Below are 20,952 nucleotides of genomic sequence, written 5' to 3'. Positions count from 1 at the left end.
ACAGGCATCCTCACAGCTTCCCTCCTCCCTCCCCAACCCAGCCTCCTCTGGTGACCGGCATCCTGCCAGTCTTGAAATGCCCACATCCCCAGTGGTCCAGTCTCAGCCCCTCCAGTTCCCCTCACTCTGTACTCCCTTATACAAGAGGAGTCCTGCATCCATGGGCACCTCCTCCACACTCTAGGCCATGTGGGGTTTTTTTTCTGTTCTACTTTTTTTCAACCAGACACCTGTATGGAAACTTTACACCCTATATTTACACATTTTTTAAATTTATTAACCACTAAATTAGGTGCCCAGCATAATTCTTAGGGCTTAAGCAGATAAAGATTGCTGCCCCCAGAGCTTTTCATTCTAGCAGAATGAGGCACAGAAAACCATAAATGTAATAAGCAAATTATGTAGTATCTTAGGGGATGTTAAGTGCTATAGGAAACGAAGCAGAGCATGAGAAGAGGAGAACCAGAAATGCTAGGTTGAGGCAGGTCTCTGTTTTCAAAAGGGCAGAGAAGCCTCATTGAGAAGTGGACACTGAGCCAAGAATCAAAAGTGGCAAAGGAGTGGGCCCTGCAATCTCTCAGGAAGGGCATTTAAGGCAGAGGAAGGTCCGTGCAAAGCGAGCAGGGCTGCACTGCTATATACTGGCTGGAAGGAAAGGAGCGGAGGAGGGACAGAAAAAAGGGATCCTAGTGGAATGGAGGCAATGGGGTGGGGCCTTAAAGGTCAAGATAAGGACTTTGGGTTTTACTCTAGTAAAATGGGAAACCACTGCAAGAGTTTCAGCAGAGGAGCAACCTAATCTGATTCAATGTCGTCAGGATTGCCTGTGTGGATAGGAGAGAGGACAAGGGCAGAAGAAGGCAGACCATCAAGAGCTCACTGGCATGATCCTGGTGAGAAATGCCCATAGCTTGGACCAGGGACCGGCAGCAGAGGTGGTAAGAAGGGGATATATTTCAGATGTGCTTCAAAAATCAAGCCTGATGTTTGCAGAACACCTGAAACCCTGTCAATCAACTATACTTCAATACAAAAGAGCAGTCAAAATAATAAGTCAAGGCTGATGGACTGGATGAGGCTGTGAGGGAAAAGTTCCAAGGAGGACGCCAAGGTTTGGGATCCAAGCAACTGGAAGGATGGCACTGCTTTCAACAGAAGAGAAGAAGGTGAGGGAAACACAGATTCAGGAAGAGAAGATGAGGAGTTCAGCTCTGGGTATCCTGAATTTGAAATTAGCCCACGAAGGGAGTTTAAACAGGCAGCTTGATAGGAAATTAAAGATGTCAGGAGGAAGGCCCAGGCTGGAGGTGTAAGTGTGGGGTTTATCAGCACCAAGGGCCCTTTGAAGGTCCTTGATCAGCTGACTAAGTTTTTCTACCCAACTACATGGATATTTACTCTGGAGCAAGAGTCCCTGGGTTTAAACCTGACAGTACCACTTCTCAGCTATGTGATCTCAACAACTACTCAATTGCACTGATGCGGTTTCCTCACCTGTAAAATGGAGAAAATAGTACCTACCTCTCAGGGTTACGATGAGGAAAAAATGAGGCAATTCATATTAATTACCCTGCACATGGAAATCAGCATTCAAAATACATTAATAACTACAAACCTCTCCCTCAGCTTTTCTATCACTTACTATCTTGCTAAGCTTGGTATCTTCATTTTGTCCTTCTTTCTTACCCAAGAGTCAACTCACCCTTCATCTAGGGTACTCCTAGATCATTTGTTCATCCTGGTACTTCATTGCTTCTAGAACAAGCCCTTAAAGGTACTGAATCGATAAGAAACAAAGCTCTATTATTTCTACTCTCAAAACATTTCTCAAATCTGTCTCCATCTCTCTTGTCCCATTATTATTTCTCATCTGAGCTACCAATAAATTTTACTTAACCCTCAATTAGAGCTCAGATAAGATCAAAGTGTAATTTTAACATGCTTACATGTCTATCATCCCTTAAAACTTCAAGCATTTCAACCAAGTAAATGATTACTTCCGTATCCCCAGTGCCTTTGTTTCCAGTGCTCAAACCATGGCACGTATTCAGTAAACACCAGTTAAATGAAAAAAACATGTTTATTGGCTACCCATTAGCTGCTAGACACTGAAATTAAAATACAATCATTACCACCTCCACATAACTACATTCCCTGCCTTTCAAGAGTTTTGAGAGGCCAATGGTGTGCTGGAGGCAGAAAACAAGACAGCTGAATACATGTAATGAGATTACCCTAATGACGGAGCCAGCTATAGGCTCTGGACCATATGTACACGAGGAGCCCAAGAAAAGATACCATCTTGGCTAGAGTGTGAAATGAAGATTGGCATGGTTATTGGGATGACTGTCTATAACCAGAAGCCTTCAAGAAGGAGAAGATGGGGGCAGGACTGCCACATAGAAGGATGGAGATGGAGAAGGGACGCAGACCCCGGGGGCTTCGTCAGCAGTCAGGGATAGCAGAGGAGAGAAATGGTAATGTGTAAGGGTTCCCGGCCCAAACTGGAGCCCAGAGGAGCTGCTGGAAGAAAAGATGGCAGATAGGCAATCAGAAAGGAGGGTGTAGTGGAGGATCCTCCATCCTGAGTGCTCGAACGATGTGAATGGAAAAGCAAAAAAATAAGATCTATTCACAGTTACAGAAAATATAGCTGGAGTCAGTGAACGCCCTCCAATTCCCTGGCCACTTTTGAATGATTTTTTTTGTTTTTCTAACACAAAAAAAGCTTTGTGTCAGTGGACGGAGATGAAAGCTCAAATGGTCCCCTTTTCCAAGTTAACACACACAGGTGCCCTTTGAGCTCAAGCTCAAGGTTGACTAAATGACCCACAGCCCATGCTCCTGGCCTTTTATTTCACCTTCCCGCCTGTTTTGACTCCTCATAAACAGTCAAACTCCTGGCCCTCAACATACATGCCGCAGAGTCCAGCTGTCTGCAGACATGCATTCCCCAACGTGGTGGGCCACCATCCTTAGCATTAATGGACCCTCAGTGAGAGTCACCAGTAACCCGAGATTTCACTCACCAAGAGATAACTTGAGGAAGGTCACGGCTATTCACATTAATAAAGGTCAGTGATAGCTTCCAATGCGAACATAGGGATCTGCCATCCCTGTGATACGCTCTATACATAGTGTATACACACAGGGTATTCAGAGGAATACGTGCAATGCTATTATTGGAGTTCCCATTGTGGCTCAGCAGGTTAGGAACCCAACTAGTCTCCATAAGGATGAGGGTTTGATCCCTGGCCTCGCTCAGTGGGTTAAGGATCCGGCATTGCCGCCAGCTGCGGCACAGGTCACAGAGGCTGCTCAGATCCTGAGTTGCTGCAGCTGTAGCATAGGCCAGCAGCTAAGGCTCCATTTCAACCCCTAGCCTGGGAATTTCCATGGGCCACAGATGTGGTCCTAAAAAGAAAAAAAAAAATGAAATACTATTATTCACTTAGCCCAAGGCCTATCAATAGCGTCATCGTCATTGATCCTCATGACTTCATAGCACCCCTGTGACTTTTGCTCAGTGCTACACAATTTGTGATTAGAGTACCTGAGATAAAGGTTTAAATTCAGGTCTGCCCATCTCTAAAGTCTAAGTGCACCCAGCAGCAGGGGAAGGAGGAAGACATGGGTGGGAGGCCCAGTGGCATAGAATGACCTACATATGCGGCTGCTAGCTCCAAATTCACACTCGAACTCAGCTCATATTGCCTTCTCAGGAGCTGCCATCACACAGGAGCTCTGGCCAGCAAGATGCCCCCAGAGCCACAGTGAGGAAGGAGAGGGTACCTTGGACTTCCTCCTGCCTCTGCTTCTGTTCTTCTCCCACATACCCCACCCCCACCTTCCCTTCCTTTAGGGACCATCTTGAATGCCCACTCTTCTTCCAGCTCAGGACCCAGCTCTCACCTATGGAGCTCCTGTCCTGGGAGGCAGGCTGGGGTGCCACTGCTAGGCCTCACAGTGTTATTTTATTCCTCTGGGACGCTCTCTCTCTGCTTCGGGGCCCATTTGCAGTAGTGCTCTCAGAACACTGTGGGGCTCACCTGTCCATCAGTCAATAGCCCCACATCTTTAGCCTATCACTTCCTTCTCTAAAGTCCCGTGACTTTGCATTTCACTGAAAGTGAGGCCACTTGTGACTCATACTTAATAGTTTAATATGCCCTCATTCATTTGTTCACACTAATGAGCCCCAAGTACAGGTGATATACAAATAAATAGGATCCAGTTCCTTCTCCTGAGGCTTTAGAGAAAGGGGAAGACCCATAAATTGGTAGGTGGAAAGATCATGTAATGACTTAAGAACTAAGGGCTGGGGTGGTGCCAACTCTGCTACAGGAAGTCAGAAAAGATAATGCTCATCCTAGGCTTTGAAGGATGAATAGGAATTTACCAGGCAGAGAAAGGTATGCCCAACAGAAAAGAAAAGAAAAAGATGATAGAAAGGCTCAGTCATGGAAGCAGGTCTATTGAACTCAAGGAATGGTGAGAAGCTGTGAGGGGTGAGGGTATGAGAGCTGCACTGATGGGAAATGGGTTTAGCAGGATTATCTGCCCCAGACATAAGTGTACCTACCTAATCTCAGTTTATCCTGGAAGAAACTGGGACTGTTGGAGTTTTTCTAAACAAGCAAATGATGTTAGATTATTTTCTCTAAACTCAGAGTTGAGCTCTTGGCACTAAAAAGGAGCTTTGATGAACCATTTCACTGGACAGAGGAGAAGGTGCCAGAGACCATTTCTCCTCAGCCCTGGGCTGGCCTGCAGCCCCACATCCACACCACCAACCCCTGACCCAACTGATGCTGGGCTGGCCTGCAGCCTCACCATCTATCCCACCAACCCCTGACCCCACTGATACTCAACTCTAATCAAGTCCCCACTGGAACACCAAGCTCCAGAAGTGTTTACAGAGTGTTGGGAAGAGACCAAGATGAAAGAGATGCTGAGACCAACTTCAGGGATAAACCAGAGGAGGGCAGGGCAATATTTTATATCTGGTGGTTCACAATGTCCTGAAAGGATCATGAGCTTTTGGCCAGACAGACCTGGGTTCGAGTCCCACCTCTAGACTTACCCACATGATCTTGTGTAATTCACTTGACCTCTCAGAGGCTGTTTCTCATCCATTACATGAAGACAACAAACCCCACCTCAAAGTCTTGTTCTGAGAATTAAAACTCCATCACTTATGTCAAGTGGCCAGCCTAGCAGCCACTTTGAGATGGATCTCTAAATATTGCTAAACTGATTTTCATATGCTCATTTTTGTCTTATGGAGGAGAAGACCATCAGACTAAAAGACCTTCAAAAAACTGCGAGTTTCACTGAAGCACCGAGATGGAATCAGCCCCATGAGACAGACAGACACTCAATGGGCAGTTGTGAATTCCTAGATGAGACCCTGATCTACTCCTCCCAAGTTTCTCTCGGCCCTCGTTGGCTGTTTGCGGCTTGTATAGGATAGGATCACATTTCCCACCTGAAGCCCTGGGCCCAAGAGAGCCAGGGCCTTGCAGCCCAGGGCTTTTCAGAGGGCTCACATGACACCCTGGCAGGGGACTGCCGTTCCCGGCAAAGGCATTAATAATACACGCCTTTTTCCACAAACTCTGGCAAACAGTCTAAAGTGACAAGTGAAAACACTGAGTCCAAATTCTCACGGGGGCTGAGGACAGAGGAAGCCAAAATAACTTGCTTTTATCAGGGCTAAATCATGGGGCTGGGTCAGAGTTCTGCTCAGGGGTGGTGGCCAAAAGGAAACAGCTGGTGATAAAAAGCTAAGAAACGTAGAGGAAACCATATTCCTTGCAGAACAAACTGCGTATGTTGCCTGTGAGTGGTTTCAGTGGAATGTGTCAGAGACCCAGAGGCACAAACAGGCCTGTGGGACACGCGGGCTGAGGCATGCATTCAGCCATGGATGTCATCTCAGCAAGGGTCCTCAAATGCAGTGGCCACCACCGGTAACTCAGAAGACCTGAGGCAGGGCAGGCCAGACCCCTCACAAGCAGGGGGACAAGCAGAGTAGGTTTCAGCAGGACTTTTGTCTCCTTCGTACTGTATCTGCACCCAAACCAGCAGCCGGCCTCAAGGCACTCAGGCGTATGATTGACAGAAGTGGTGGTGGAAGAACAGGGTCTTCGGATCCAGCAGCAAACCTAAGCAGGACCCTTGTCCTCTCTGAGCCTCAGTCTTCCCATCAGGAAGATGGAACAATGACAAGTACTTCTCATAATGAAATAACAAACAGAAAGCCCCTCAAAGACCGCTCAGTAGGCAGCAGGCACTCTAGAAACGGCCTTCTCGGAATCAGACCTCCGTCTTCCAGTACAAGCAAGTCTTTGAGTGTCAAGGTTGTCAGTTCTCATAGTTGAAGGAGGGAGGAGATCAGGAGGAACAATGAAAAGAAAGTACAGTGACTGAAGGTGATAAAGGTAAGCGAAGCAAGACCCCTAAGCTCCCCCCTCCCCGTGTGGCTTTGGACAAGTCACAACTTCTCTGGGTCTCAGAATTATCTGCTAAACGGCGGGGTGGGGTGGGGGTGGGGAGAACAGATTTAATCAGTGTCTTCACACAGTGCTTCAGGAACTCTAGAGGGTCCGTGGAGACCCTGAGGGGCTGTCTTGGGGCAGGGTGGGGGCGGGGTTTCCCATCAGCTTCAGGAAGCTTTCTAGGGAAGAAACAGTTCCATACTCAGTCCTTAAACTTTTTGAAAGCTCATGTTTTCTCCAAAGTCACTGGCATCCTCCACGTTACCAGTTCTCTCCAGAAAGCGAACCCAAGATACTCGCTTTCCGGGCTGGGCCAGTATAGGCTTGGCACCCATGTGCCTCCTTAAATGTTGCATCCGAGACAGCTCCCTTGCCTCAGGTAGGTACCAGCCCTGAGTTCCCAGCCCTTCTTCTGCACCCGTGCTCACTCACCTCTTTAGCACGGGGCACCTCCCTCCCTGGAAATCTCTTGCCACCACCTTCTAGGGCACTGCCTTCCAATGAGAACAATGTCACACTTCTTTCTAGCTCCTCTCCTTCCTCCTGGTCAAGAGGGGTGGTTCAGGGAGAGAAGTGGAGAGGAGAGAAAAGCATGCCAGGCAAGGGGAAAGCATGATGTGGAGGGGCTGTTGAGTCTGGCTTTGGGACAGGAGGAATCTGAGGGGTAGTTGGAATGCAAGGGGCAGAAGGGCGAGGCAGGTATGGACCCCCAGAGAAGAGGCTGGGAGAGAGAGATTTCTCCCCTACCCATTTAATTCTTCTTTCCTTGCCCCACTGACCCTGCCCACATCAGATCCACATCACTGAGAATTAGGATGCTCACGATAGCCTCCTAACCTGTGCCCACTTCCTGTCTCAGCTCATGAGAGATTAATCCCCCAAGCCCAGCTCTGAATAATCACGCCCCTCCTCAGAAACTTAAAATAGCATCTTCCCTGTTTGCGTCACCAAATCCAAATTCCTCAGTCTAGCATCCAAGCCTTCGGGCAACACCCCACTATACGCAGATGTGCCCCTAAGCTGTAAGCCACCTGATGAGTCACCCCTCCCTGACTTTGCCTGCACCCCTTTCCTCCTTTGGTCCACCTCACCCCAATCCCACCTGTCCAATCTTCACACCGTAAACAACACACACAATCTTCTCTCTTCCCAGATCGTCCGCCCAGGCTTGCCAAAACAGCGCTATTCGCAGATGCTAGATTCCTGTTCCTCTTTCTGTCTGAACAGGAATTTCAGCGCAATAGCAAGTATTGCAAAACAAGGCCCTTGCCTCATCAATTAGGAGCCACAAGGTAGAAAACAATCTCCTGTCCTGCACCGGCCACAGGTAACCTGTAACCTGCAGGTAGGTTACATTTACCAGGGCATCTCCAGCAGGAAGCTTGTCAGCCACAGGGAAGCTGCCTTCTCCACTTTGTTATCTCTTTATTCCCTTTTGCACCTAGCCCAACTGTGGGCTCCAGCAGGCTCTCAGCAAATACTAATTGAATTAATTAATGAGAGTCTCCTGCTGGGGAGCCCAGAATTAATTCCGCAAAAAAAGAACGATGAAACTATTTCCATGAAAAATCATTTCTTGCCTTTTCCTTTTTTTTTTTTTTTTTGTCTTTTCAAGGCCTGCACCCTTGGCATATGGCAGTTCCCAGGCTAGGGGTCAAATCGGAGCTGTAGCCGCCGGCCTACGCCAGAGCCACAGCAACACGGGATCCACGTCTGCGAACTACATCACAGCTCACAGCAATGCTGGATCCTTAACCCACTGAGCAAGGCCAGGGATCGAACCCAAAACCTCAGTGTTCCTAGTTGGATTCATTAACCACTGAGCCACTATGGGAACTCCGCTTTTTCCATTTGAAGATGACCCAAGCAATGATGAAAATGTTCTAAACCTGGATTTTGGTGATGGGCGCACGACTCAGCAAATTTTCTAAAAATCCCTGAATTTACACATAAAGTAAGTTAATTCCACAGAATACAGATCATACCTCGATAAAGTTTTTCTTTAAAGATCTATATGATGAATAGCACAGCCATGAAAGCTCATTGTATGCCCTGAGTAATAAGTTGACTGAGTCTTGAGCAAATTCAAAAGTAAAGAAACTACAAAAAAAGATGACCAGCCTCGTGAGGTGTGGCTCTGAGTTCAGTCTTGGTCCCCACAGGGTCAGGAGCAGCTGTGAGTGGTCAGGTTTGGGAAACCTCACGGAACAGCCAGGTCTGTTGGGTGGAGAGAGCACCAGGGCAGCCAGAGGTCGGGTCAATCTATAGTCAGGATGCAGCAGAAAGTGAACTGATTCTGCAGAATGCTCCACATGGGCCTCTGGCAGTAGATCAAAGGCTAAGGAATCAGACTCCAAGCCAGAATCACATCCCTGAGGAAGCATCATCCGACCTCAGAATGTGGTTCACTCATACAAGACCAGAGAACTTCCTTCATAGCAATCCCCCAATCCATGGGTTTACACTCAGTTGTGTCATATAATTCATATCTGTCTCTCTCTGTAGACCCCATGCTGCACGAGATCAAGGACTGTAGCTCTGGTGCTCACGGTGCCTGGTATAGAAGCGAGCACACTGTAGGTCTCGTTCTTCAAGTTGATTGGATGCTGAATGAGTGGATGGACACTCTTCTTTGACTGAAGTGGGACAAGGTACACACACGGTCTGTTTTCTTTCAGTGCCACACTGCCATGCAGCCGGGTGTTCACGATTGTTAAGGACCCCTGGAGGGGGACAGGGAACCAGCATTCTTTAGGACAACTCACTATACCACCCCTACTGAGCCCTCCCAGTCTACACCCTAGGAATTGTTAGTGCCCTGTGTACAGGTGAGGAAACTGAGGCTCTGCACCTGAAATGCAGATCTATCAGGCTAGAAAGCCCTCGGTCTACCCCAGGTATCCCTGGTGGGTGGGGTGGGAGGGAGGGTCCCTAGAGTGCACGGTCAAGGTGACTACTGCACAGGCAGGTGCTTGAGAGTCTAGGAGCCCATGCAGTCACGTGATGTCCCCCAAGGTCAGGGCCTCCGAGGCATTCTCCTCCAGCCTCCTTCCACGGCGTGTGTGGACCCATCCTGAGTACCCAGCAGGCTCAGGGAACAGGACTGTGCCTTCAGAGTCTGAGCCCCGCTCCCACCTGGACAGCTCATGCCTAGCACAAGAATTCCCCATTCCCCCTGAGAAAGCACTTCCTACCTACACCATCTCCCAACTGCACATCACAAAGTGCCAATGCCCCGGAAAATGCCCATAGCGAGCTCTCCTCCTCCTCCTCCCACAGGCTCCTCAGGGGAGAGCCCAAGGCCCTTCAAGTTCACACAGCAGGACATGAACTACTCCAGGTTTTACCCACCTAGCTCAGTATAGCATAGTGAGTAAGAGGAGGCTCCTGGGTGTCAGACTGTCTGAATTCAAATACCAGCTTATTCAGCCACTTGCTAGCTGTGAGGCCTCTGTGCTTCAGTCTCTGCTTTTATAAAATGGAGAGATTAATAGTACTTAACTCTTAGGGTTGTTGTGGGGATTAAATGAATAAATATACATAAAGCACATTGCACCTGGTACCTAATTAAGCCGTATATAGTTCTTAGCTGCCATTATTATTTTTGCAGCACATTAAAGCTGCCTCTACATCTGTAAGTGAAAAAAAAAAAAAAAGAGAGAGAGAATCCTGAGCATAGGCAGGGCCTGAAGCCATGGCAGCTTCCCTTGGTACCTCAGACTTCTAAACACCAAGAAGAATCATCCTGGGAGTTTCTGTCATGGCACAGCGGAAACGAATCTGACTAGGAACCATGAGGTTGCGGGTTTGATCCCTGGCCTCACTCAGTGGGTTAAGGATCCGGCATTGCTGTGAGTTGTGGTGTAGGTAGAAGATGTGGCTCAGATATGATGTTGCTGTGGCTGTGGTATAGGCTAGCAGGCATAGCTCTGATCTGACTCCTAGCCTAGGAACCTCCATATGCTGTGAATGCAGCCCTAAAAAGCAAAAAAAAAAAAAAAAAAAAGAATCATCTCAGCTGCCAGTAAGCACAGGTGCTGGCACATAGAGACCAAAGAAGGATAGGGTAGAGGAGAACTTACCCTACAGCCCAGTAAAAAATCAACACTTAGAGATTATTCGCGCATCTGTTGGAGGGGGGAACACCCTCCCTGGAAAAATACTCAGTTCTATAAAATATCACTTTCCTAGAGCCACCCAGGACAGTGAAAAAAGATCCTGTAACCTGCTAACTGGATCCAAAAACAAGGGGAGTCCGACTTTTGGGCAGCCCCAGAAATGGTGGGAGGGGGCTGTCAGCACTAGGTCCTTTTGCTTTTCCCTCTTAAAAAGTCCAGGCTAGGGTCTAGATTCACAGAGCTGACCAGAGAGCAGAAAGGCTGAGTCACACAACTCATCCTTAGAGAAATACAACTGAAGACCACAATGAGATACCACTACCACACAGCCAAACTTAAAATAGGACACCCCAAAACACCGGTGAGGAGGTGGAAAAAGTGGCCCTCTCCTACAGTGCTGGTAGGAATGGAAAACGGTACAGTCACTCTAGAAAATCGTTTGGCAGCTCGTTAAAAATGAAAGATACACTTGCCATACAACTTAGTCATTGTACTTGTCCTGAAAAAACAAAATTTTATGTTCACACAAAAACCTGCACACAGAGTTGCCATCATGGCTGAGCAGTAACAAACCTGACTAGTATCCATGAGGACAAGGGTCCAATCCCCAGCCCCACTCAGTGGGTTAAGGATCCTGCATTGCTGTGAACTGTGGTGCAGACCGGCAGCTGCAGCTCTGATTAGACCCCTAGCCTGGGAACTTCTGCATGTCATGGGTGCCGCCCTAAAAAGACCCCCCCCCAAAAAAATTGTTTGTAGCAGCTTTATTTGTAATAGTCAAAAACTAGAAACAACCAAAATGTCCTTCAATAGATCAAGAGTCAAAGTGTGGTATATCCATACCATGGAATACCTCTCAGCAGTAAAAAAGGGCAAACCATTAGTACAGTCAACAACCTAGATGGACCTGAACTGCATTAGAGGGAGTGAAAACAAGCCGAAAGTTTGCATGTCGTATGACTCTATTTACAGAGCATTCTCAAAATGACAAAATTATAGGGATGAGAAAAGGGAGAAAGGGCGAGGTTGGTGTGACGATGAATGGGTGGTGTGATGGAGACTCTGTGGTGATGGAATAGGTCTATACCTGATGGCATGGTGGCTCCCCTAATTAAAACGTGAGAAAACGACATAGAATTCTATACATGTTGTACCAACCTCAGATTCCTGGTTTCGATAATGAAACCAGTGGGAGGAACTCAGTGATGGATACACCAGACCTCTCTATACTATCTTTGTAACTCTCCTTGAATTTATAATTCTTGCAAAATAAAAGTTAAAGATAAATAAATAAAAGAGGTTCACAGCCAGTAAGAGGGCATCTGGGATTCCAGCCCACATCCTTCTCCCAGGGCATCAACCAAATGACTTGGAATTTGGCATGTGCCATGACATTCTCTCTTTGTGCCTTTGCACCAGCACATTTCTACCTAAACTGCCCTTCCCCCACCTAACTTAATGATTGCCTTTAAGATCCAATTCACATGCCTTCACCTCCAGGAAGCTTTCTGTACTTCCCATCCTAAGATTACTGTCTTCCTTTGTACTTCCAGTGCATAGCACTTAACTGAGCTGAACTATAATTATCAGTTGATGTGTTATTGTCTCCCACCACCACATGCAAGCCTCAGAATTGGAAAATATATTTGCAAACTCTCCAATAAAAACTTGTCTGTAAAATAGATAAAGAATCTTTGCAATCCAATCATAAGACGATCCAGGAGTTCCCTTGTAGCACACTGGGTTAAGGATCCACTGTTGTCACTGTAGCAGCTAGGGTTGCTGCCATGGTGTGGGTTCAGTTCCTGCCCAGGGAACTTTCACATGCTGCAGGTGTGGCCAAAAAAAAAAAAAAAAAGGACAGTCCAATTTTCCAATTTTTTTTTAATGGACCAAAGATCTGAACAGACATTTCATTGGAGTTTTGCAGATGCCAAGTAAGCACATGAAAAGATGGTCAGCATCATTCATCTTTAGGGAAATGCAAATAAATCCATGAGATGTCACCCATTAGAATAGCTAAAATTAAAAAGACTGACCACACCAAGTGTTGACAAGGAAGTGAAGCACTTGGAACGCTCATGTGCTGCTGCTGGGAATACAAACTGGTACAACCTCTCCAGAAAAAAGTTGGGCAGCTTCTTAAGAAGTTAAACATATACCTACCATTCTACTCCTAGGTATTCACCCAAAAAGAATGCATATGCACCCATAAGCATTTTTTCACAAATGCTTATAGTGGTTTTATTTTTTTTCCAAAACAAACAACTTTTTATTGAAGTATAGTTTAGTTGATTTACAATGTTGTATTAGTTTCAAGTGTATAGCAAAGTGATTCAGTTTTATATATATACGTAACATATATTACATATATTACATATATATTCTTTTACAGATTCTTTTCTATTGGAGATAATTGCAAGATATTGAATATAGTTCCCTGTGCTATAGAGTAGGTCCTTGTTATCTATTTTTTATATAGTAGCCTATATCTGCTAATCCCAAACTCCTAATTTATCTCTCCCCATACCCTTTCCCCTTTGGTAATCATAAGTTTGTTTTCTGTGTTTGTGAGTCTATTTCTGTTTTGTAAATAAGTTTCTATCATTTTTTTAGATTCCACATATTAGTGATATCATATGGTGTTTGTCTTTCTCTTCCGGACTTATTTCACTTACTATGATAGCATCTAGGTCCATCCACATTGCTGCAAAAATATACATAGTGGCTCTATTCTAACAGTCCAAGATTGGGAACAACTTCAAAACTCTGTCAACAGATGAATGAATAAATAATCATGGTATTTTGATGCAATGGGACACTATTCAGCATAAAGGAATGATCTATTGATACACAGATGTGGATGAATATCAAAATCACGACGCTAAGTATAAGAAAAGCATATGCTGTATTATGCTATTTATCTAAAGTTCTAGAAAAGGCAAACCAATCTAAAGCAATGAAGTGATTGCCTAGGGATGGGAGGCAGAACACAGAGAGGGAGAGATTTGGTGAAGGAAGAAACTTTGGGGGATAATGGTTATGTTCATGAATTTGACTTGTGCAGAGCATTTCATCATTGTGCATGTATCTCAAAGCTCATCAAGTTGTACAATTTAAATGTATGCAGTTTTTCATCTGCCAATTATACCTCAATAGAGTTGCATGAAAAAAAAAATGATGGGTACCATTTAATAGGCATCTACTTGGTGGGAAGAACAGTATATAAATAATTATGAATCCTCATTCAAGGTAGGTATTATTCAGCCCATTTTACATATGAGGAAACTGAGTCAGAAAGCCTAGGTAGTGGTACAGCTCTGGTCAAGCCAGGCTCAAACTCAGATCAGATGTCTTCAAAGCTGGGGCATTTTTGTCTGCACTGTGATGCCTTCCCACAACAGTAGCTTTCTAGCATGAAGCCATAGGCGACGGCCCTTGGCCTGTGTAAGACATCTAGGCGGGACTGAAAGAGGAAGGTAAAAGGCTGCCATCACTGGGATACCAAGAGATCTCTGGCAGCACTGAAACAACACCCACCCCTTCCGGCTGAAACTGCCACACGTCCCTTCAACAGCCAGACCCAGCCCATCACAGGTACTAGGCCAGACAGGCTAAAGCAGAGAGTGGGCTGCACCCCCTCCCCAGAACACTCTTCCCTCTGCAGCCAGAGGGTTTTGGTGTGAAAGCCCCCACCAGACATTCAGAAGAACAGACGCCAGTTCCACTTCTGTCACAGACAAGGCTCTTCCCCTTTCTGCGTCTCCTTTCCCTCAGACTTAAGACTCAGAGGCCCACCAATCAGCTCTCCCAGGAACTCTCTCAGCCTAGATTCACATTCTGCATGCCCTGCTGAGGTGGGCTTTTCCGCCTTCTGAAGCTGATCAGGCTCCACAGAGAAAGAGGATTCTTAATAATCTACAAAATGCCCCATCAATGCCAGCTCTACAAACACCCGTCACATTTCACCTGCCCACATTGCTCCTCCCACCACTCCTACCCCCTTTCAAGGATCTTCCAAAGACCCTAACCCACCATTTGCTGCTTTATTCCCCAGTTTTCAGGGCTCTGGGACCCCTGGGACACACAGTGAGACACAGTATTTCCCTTTAGAATCCTCGCAAAAGAGGTTGGAGCTGAGCAGTATGTCACACAGTCTTGATGTTGGCAGCCCCTCCCCTTGTCCCTTGTCACATCCGTAGCCCCAAGGCTGCGCCTAAATCTCTTGCCCCAAATCTCTTGCCCCAACAGGCCAGGATATTTGGCCAGGTACACACTAGGCTTTCAGTAAACATCTATAAAACTGAAGTAAATCCCTCTCACCAAAGGAATAATCTCTTACTTAAACATAGCCGAACTCTTTCCCCTGGAAAGAAGGCTGAGTGCGGAGGCTAAGAGAGGCCCCCTTCTCACTGTCTGGGAGGCCTGAGGTCACGAGCATCTTCTCCACCGCCTGGGGTGTCGAGCCAGTGAGGGCACTAAAGGACTCTACGGAAGCCCCCCCTCCCCGCTCTGATGCTCTTACTGCACAAGGAACAGCCCTTGGGATTTAAAAGGAACAGTGCAGCCTTTTGTAAAGGTCCAGGCACTTTGAGCTGCAGATGTTCACACGGCCTCAGTGATGGAAGGATGTTTCTGGAGGGAAAGGACCAGGCTTGCTGGAAATGGATTTGGGTACGGCCGCCCTTTACTTGCTGTCAAGAGCCCTCACTAACACTGAGAAGCTACGGAGGGCACAGACAGGCTGAGTTTTACATCCCTGTAGCTTATGAATTGTGGAAGCTTATGCATGTAAGTCTCTTTTACCTCTGAGACTCAATTTCCACATCTGCCATATGGGGATAGTAATACCTACCTTAAAAAAATAATAATAAAAAAGGACCCGCCTTGTTGGGTCATTGGGGAATTAAGTGAGATCAGGGAGAGAGAGTTCAAGCACAATGCCTGGAACTCAACCAATGCCTTTTCCTTTCCTTCCTCATCTGTGGACCTAAACATCCTCAGCCAAGATCCCCCCAGCTCTTTCACTGACCTAGAAAGCCAAGCCTCTGATGAGGAAGGAGACCTAACCCCAAGTGAACCAGAGGGGCAGGTCCTAAAGTCTGTGGCTGGGGTCCCTGCAGATGCAGGGGCAGGGCTAAGGAGGTGAGGTGGTAAGCTGGGCTGGAGAACACCCCCATGTCCCCTTGCCAGTCCCAGGGTTCAGTGAGCAGGTCGCCTCAGGAGCAGTGCCCATCTCACCAGCCTGTGTCCTTCCCTCCCCTGGAGCACAAGCTTCACCTCAGGCACCAGTAACCACCAGCCATGTGACCTGGCTTCTTTTCTTTTTCTCAGAGCTGCACCCACAGCATGTGGAAATTCCCTCTAGGGGACATTGCTCTATGCCACAGTCACAGCCACAGCAACCGCATCTGCGACCTACGTCACAGCTCACGGCAACACCTTCAGACCCTTAACCCGCTGAGCAAGGCCAGGGATCATACCTGAGCCCTCATGGATGCTAGTGGGATCCGTTACCACTAAGCCACAATGGGAACTCCTGACCTGGCTTCTTAAAGTAAGAGTGTGGGACCAGAAAGCCTCTATGGTCCTTTCCACTGTTACAATTTTCCAAACTACAATTCTACCCAGCAAACAGCTATGTAACCAGTGGCCTGCCTTCTCCCCCTCCCTTCCTTCAGGACACATAAAGGAGGTGGGGAGAAGGAGCCAGAAGGTTCAGAAAGCAGAGGGCAGAGGCTGGGGCTCCATTATGCTAATTTAATTAGCTCTAATCTGCTGACAGCAGGGCCCTGAAGAAAGAGGATTTTGTTTAAAATTCACATTTGGCAGGAAGTGCCCCTACTCCTTAACCACCCCATCAGAGCTTGGGAGTGGAAAGCTGGCTCTCACATCCAGCAGTGCTGGGGCTTCCTTTTCACACTCCTCTGACTTCTTGATTTTTCCAGGAAGGAAATTTGCCCCAGATGCCGGTCAGTAAATGGAGTGTTTTCATCTGCCCTTATGAAAGGGTGTCAGTAATTCACAGATTCCCCAGGAAGTAAGAGCCAAAAAGGGGGAACGCCAGCCAACTTCTCTCTGTCCATCAACCAGAGGCTTACCAATCAATAAAACCCCCTCCCCCCACAGACAGGGAAATCCCAATATGCAAAACATTTCATGCTAATGGGACCCCCGCCTTATGGGATAACAAAAACAGATATCTCAGTCTTATTCATTTATTCAGCTAATGCTATTGAGCACCTACAGTCCATAGGAGAAGAAGCGGAGGGATGCACAAGTGAAGTGACTTATCTCACGCCTCCCAGCCCTTTTGCTGCAGGTAGAGCAAGCTCTGAAACCAGTGGGGTGCTGGTAGTCTGAATCTCCAAAACAAAAAAGCCCTGGTTTGTAAGCATCTGCTAATTTCTATGGCGTCAATTTTTCCCATCATGGCCAATTTCAACAATTGCTGCCAACAATTTTCAACAACCAGTTTGCAAAATTCCTGCACATTTAAAAATCAGCTCTGGAAAGCCTAGACTACAGGCAAGTTCTCTTGGCCCCTACCTGAGTGTTTTTCCGCCTCCCCTCTCTACCTCCATGCAGGAAGAGTCAACAGGCTGTGGAGGCTTAAAGACTAACTTTGATGAAAACTACCTAAAAGACTGTTAACAGGGGTAGGATTTCAGGTGTGTTTTCTTTTCCTCCTCATCAGTATTTTTGCAAATGTCCTATGAGCACATTTTACTTTTATAATCAGAACATATCAAGGTAATTAAAGTCAGTTTTTAGTGAGCTTAGTGGAATGTTTTGCAATAACCTCACTACATAATTTCTGTCACTGTCTTCCTTGGTGAGAAGAGAGAGAATATGTATGGGTGTTTCCTAAAAGCTCGACTTTCCTTGCAGAACAGAGCAGGTGCACCAACAGGTAAAGCATTCATCTGAATCTTGAGCAGTCTTAACTGGAGGATAAATTCATCCTCTTTGGAGTTCAAATTTCACCAGCAATTGAGAAAATACAACTTCCTGTTAGTATTCCAAAAGACCTGCTCTGAAAAATCAAAGCCTCTTTGGCCACCAAGTGACCTTGCCTCTGATTGGGCTGAGGCGGAAGCAGATGGTTTGAACCAGAAACAACTGCCCCTTCTTTCCTGAGCACGGAGAGATTTCCACCCCCCGAAAACCCGACAACCAGACAACCAGAGGCATTCTGTGCTCTCTGGCCCCAAGCTGGGATTCAAGGTTTCTTACCTCAGCACCTCAGCGCTGGGACAGAGGACTTACCCCAGGGCTTGGGCGGGCTCAAGTAGGCCAATTCATTTCAGCTGTGGTCCAAGACGCCACTGCTGCTCTCTGGGCTGCTCTCTGCAGGTCTCTGCACAATTCACTCTACTCTGCCTGCAGGGGGGAAAAAAAACAAAGCAAAGTTGGCAGCTGAGCAATGCAGGCACATATGTTAATACATACAGGGGGGTAAACACCCTTGCTCCTCCCACTCCTGGCCCCGGTCACTCCTGCCACTTCAGGACCCCTTCCAGAGCTCCAGCTCCTTGCCAGAGCTCAACCTGGCCATCTGTTCACCCAGACCTACCCCTTCCGAGGCTGAGCAATTTCAGAGTGAGCTGCAGATTAAGCAAAGCAAACTGTACTGCAATCACTTAATCCTTGTGCTACTTGCTATTATTGGTAAGAAAAGCAAGAATAAGAAAAGCAGCAGTTCTGGCCCTAAATCTTGTATTTAGCTAAGGCTTGTGGACAACTGATTTCAATCAACAACTACATCCAACTTGCTCTCAGTCTCCCTTTGACCTATAGTAATTTTTTTATAATGTTACAAATGTGAATTCAATTTCTAATTTATTTGGGGAGCATTTTTAACTAAACCTAAATTTTCAACCTATATATTATTATTATTGTCTTCTGGGTGGATAGTGTTTGTTTTTTAAAGTAATGGTTTTTCCTGGTGCCAAAGAAATGCATGTTACTCTAGAAACTTCAGAAAATATAACTTTCAAAAGAAGGGAAAAAAAAACCACCCACTCTTCTCCACCCAAGATGACTATAGATAACACAGCCTTCCTGGTTTTATTTTGTTATCCAGATTTTTTACAAAGATCCCATAAAACTAGACATGCTTTAGTAGTCTTCTGCAGCATCATTTTCATGGCTAAATATATGCCCCTGTCCCCAAAGGCTGGCCAATTAAGTCATCCTGAACTTTTTTTGCAAATTACAAAGAGTACTTAAGTCTAAATCTTTGGAGGGAAAACCATGGTTATTTCCTTAAGACACACTCTTAGAAGTCAAATTGTATGGTCAAAGAGTTTCCAAATTTCTCAGGCTTTTGAAGAGTCTTGGCAAGGTACCTCCAGGACGTTCTGGATAAATTCCCAGCAATGGAAAACTGTGCCCATCCACCTAACACTCTTCTCCTCCCCCAGTCCCTCTCTCACCCACACCTCTGCTCACCATATATAACATTTCTAGCGGAAATGAGTCTGGGAGTCTGGGTTTTCATGTTTCACACTTACACTCAGCCTAGCCCAAAGCTAAGACAAGATCTATGGTGAGAAAATAAGCTTCCCTGATCAAGCTTGGGGAGGAGGTGCATGAGTAAGAATTGATAAAGAGGGAAAAAAGTGAGAAATACACTGAGAAACAGAGAAAAAGTTATAACACAGAAGGATGATGTCCAGGAAAAAGATACCCTGAGATGCTGAGAAACAAGAGCCATCCTATGAGAACACAGACACTGAGGGGAACTGACATCAGATGAAACTGAAGCTGAAGCAAGCCGTTTGAGGAGGTGGAAGTGGCAAGGTCTCACCAAGGTTCAGGGCAGAAAAGAGTAAACAACAAAGGCATCAGGTGAGGTGGAAAAATAAAAAGTCACTTAGGCATCTGGGCATTTTGCTGCTGTCTATAATTAATGCCAACACTGGGTGGGAGCCAGAGTCACAGTGGGGACAGCGGGCAAGGCCAGGAAGAGGTCTCTACCTGCAAACACAGCTGAGCTGGTGGCTTACCTGGGAACCTTCCCCAGGGAGCAGGACCAATGTGCCCACAGGGTGGGGCTGCTGACCCACCTGCCTCCTCAATAGGGGGAAGCCCTCCACTCTCCGTCTCTCGCTAGCCAGTCTCTGGTAACCTGTCTTTCGCTCCAGGCCAAACCTTCAGTGAGAAATGGATAATTCACCAAGTAATCTGCCTAAATAGATTGAGTGGCTTTCTGTGGCCCTGTGACCCAGGCAAAGACCCTGGGGAGCCAAGTCTCAGGCCCCTTCCCAACTGACCAACCTCTCTGCAACTGCACGCCATGCACTATGCACTCCAGCCACAGAAATCTGCAAACTAATGAGGAAATGCAGGGGCCCATTAGCGCTTTTTTAATCCTTTGGAAGATGGCTTGCAAACCTCCCATATTACTCAAGTAGGCAAGTCAGTCAACCTGCCTACCCTGCCATGACCCCATCCACTCACACATTTGGGCCTCACTTGAGGGACAAAAGGTGGAACTTTGGCTTAAAAGCAACTCATTATGCAATGGAGAAAAACTCTCTTCAGCAAGTGGTGCTGGGAAACCTGGACAGCTGCAAGTAATCAATGAAGTTAGCCCACACCCTCACAACATATGCAAAAACAAATTCAAAATGGCTTCAAGACTTAAATATAAGACATTGAGACCATAAAACTCCTAGAAGAGAAAACAGGCAAAACATTCTCTGACATAAATTGTAGCAATGCTTTCTTAGGTCAGTGTGCCAGGGCAATAGAAAGAAAAGCAAAAATAAACAAATGGGACCTAATCAAACTTATAAGATTTTTCACAGCAAAGGAAACCATAAACAAAGCAAAAAGACAATCTACGAAATGAGAGAAAATATTTGCAAACAATGCGACTGACTTACTTTCCAAACAGCTTGTACAACTCAAAAACAAAAAACAAACAACCCAATCAAGAAATGGGCAAAAGACCTAAATAGACATTTCTCCCAAGAAGACAGATTGTGGCAATGCCAGATCCTCAACCCACTGAGCAAGGCCGGGGATCAACCTGTGTCCTCATGGATGCTAGTCAGGTTTGTTCCCGCCAAGCCACAACGGGAACTCCACAGCACTCATCTAATGCACAACAGCACTGGGACCTGCATGTCTTCTGCTTCCTGACCTCCCTTCTACCACACAAGGGTCACTGGTTGACATCCAGACATAGCTTGGCTACTTTCCCCCAGCCAGAATTTCTCCTTCCTCATAGTCAGGGCCTGTCCTTTGCTTGCTCTCTCCCTGCCATCACTCCTGCCTACATTGTCCCAACACTTCACAGCCCCTGGCAGCTCCCCCGCCAATCC

The 20,952-nt window shown here is 46.5% G+C and overlaps 1 protein-coding gene across 1 annotated transcript in view; it reads right to left on the bottom strand.

Moving 5' to 3' along the window:
- ST6GAL1 (ST6 beta-galactoside alpha-2,6-sialyltransferase 1) overlaps positions 1-20,952 on the bottom strand; it is a 136,847-nt gene that overhangs the window by 90,389 nt on the left and 25,506 nt on the right. Inside the window, exon 2 of the mRNA XM_047788580.1 lies at positions 17,888-18,001. The gene's annotated coding sequence lies outside the window, so the exon portion shown is untranslated. The remainder of the gene's footprint in view (positions 1-17,887; positions 18,002-20,952) is intronic.

The sequence above is a fragment of the Phacochoerus africanus genome, chromosome 1 (genome assembly GCF_016906955.1).
Source record: "Phacochoerus africanus isolate WHEZ1 chromosome 1, ROS_Pafr_v1, whole genome shotgun sequence".
NCBI lineage: Eukaryota > Metazoa > Chordata > Mammalia > Artiodactyla > Suidae > Phacochoerus > Phacochoerus africanus.
The sequence above is the reverse complement of the archived record's forward strand: the minus strand, read 5'-3'. Positions and strand labels throughout refer to the sequence as shown.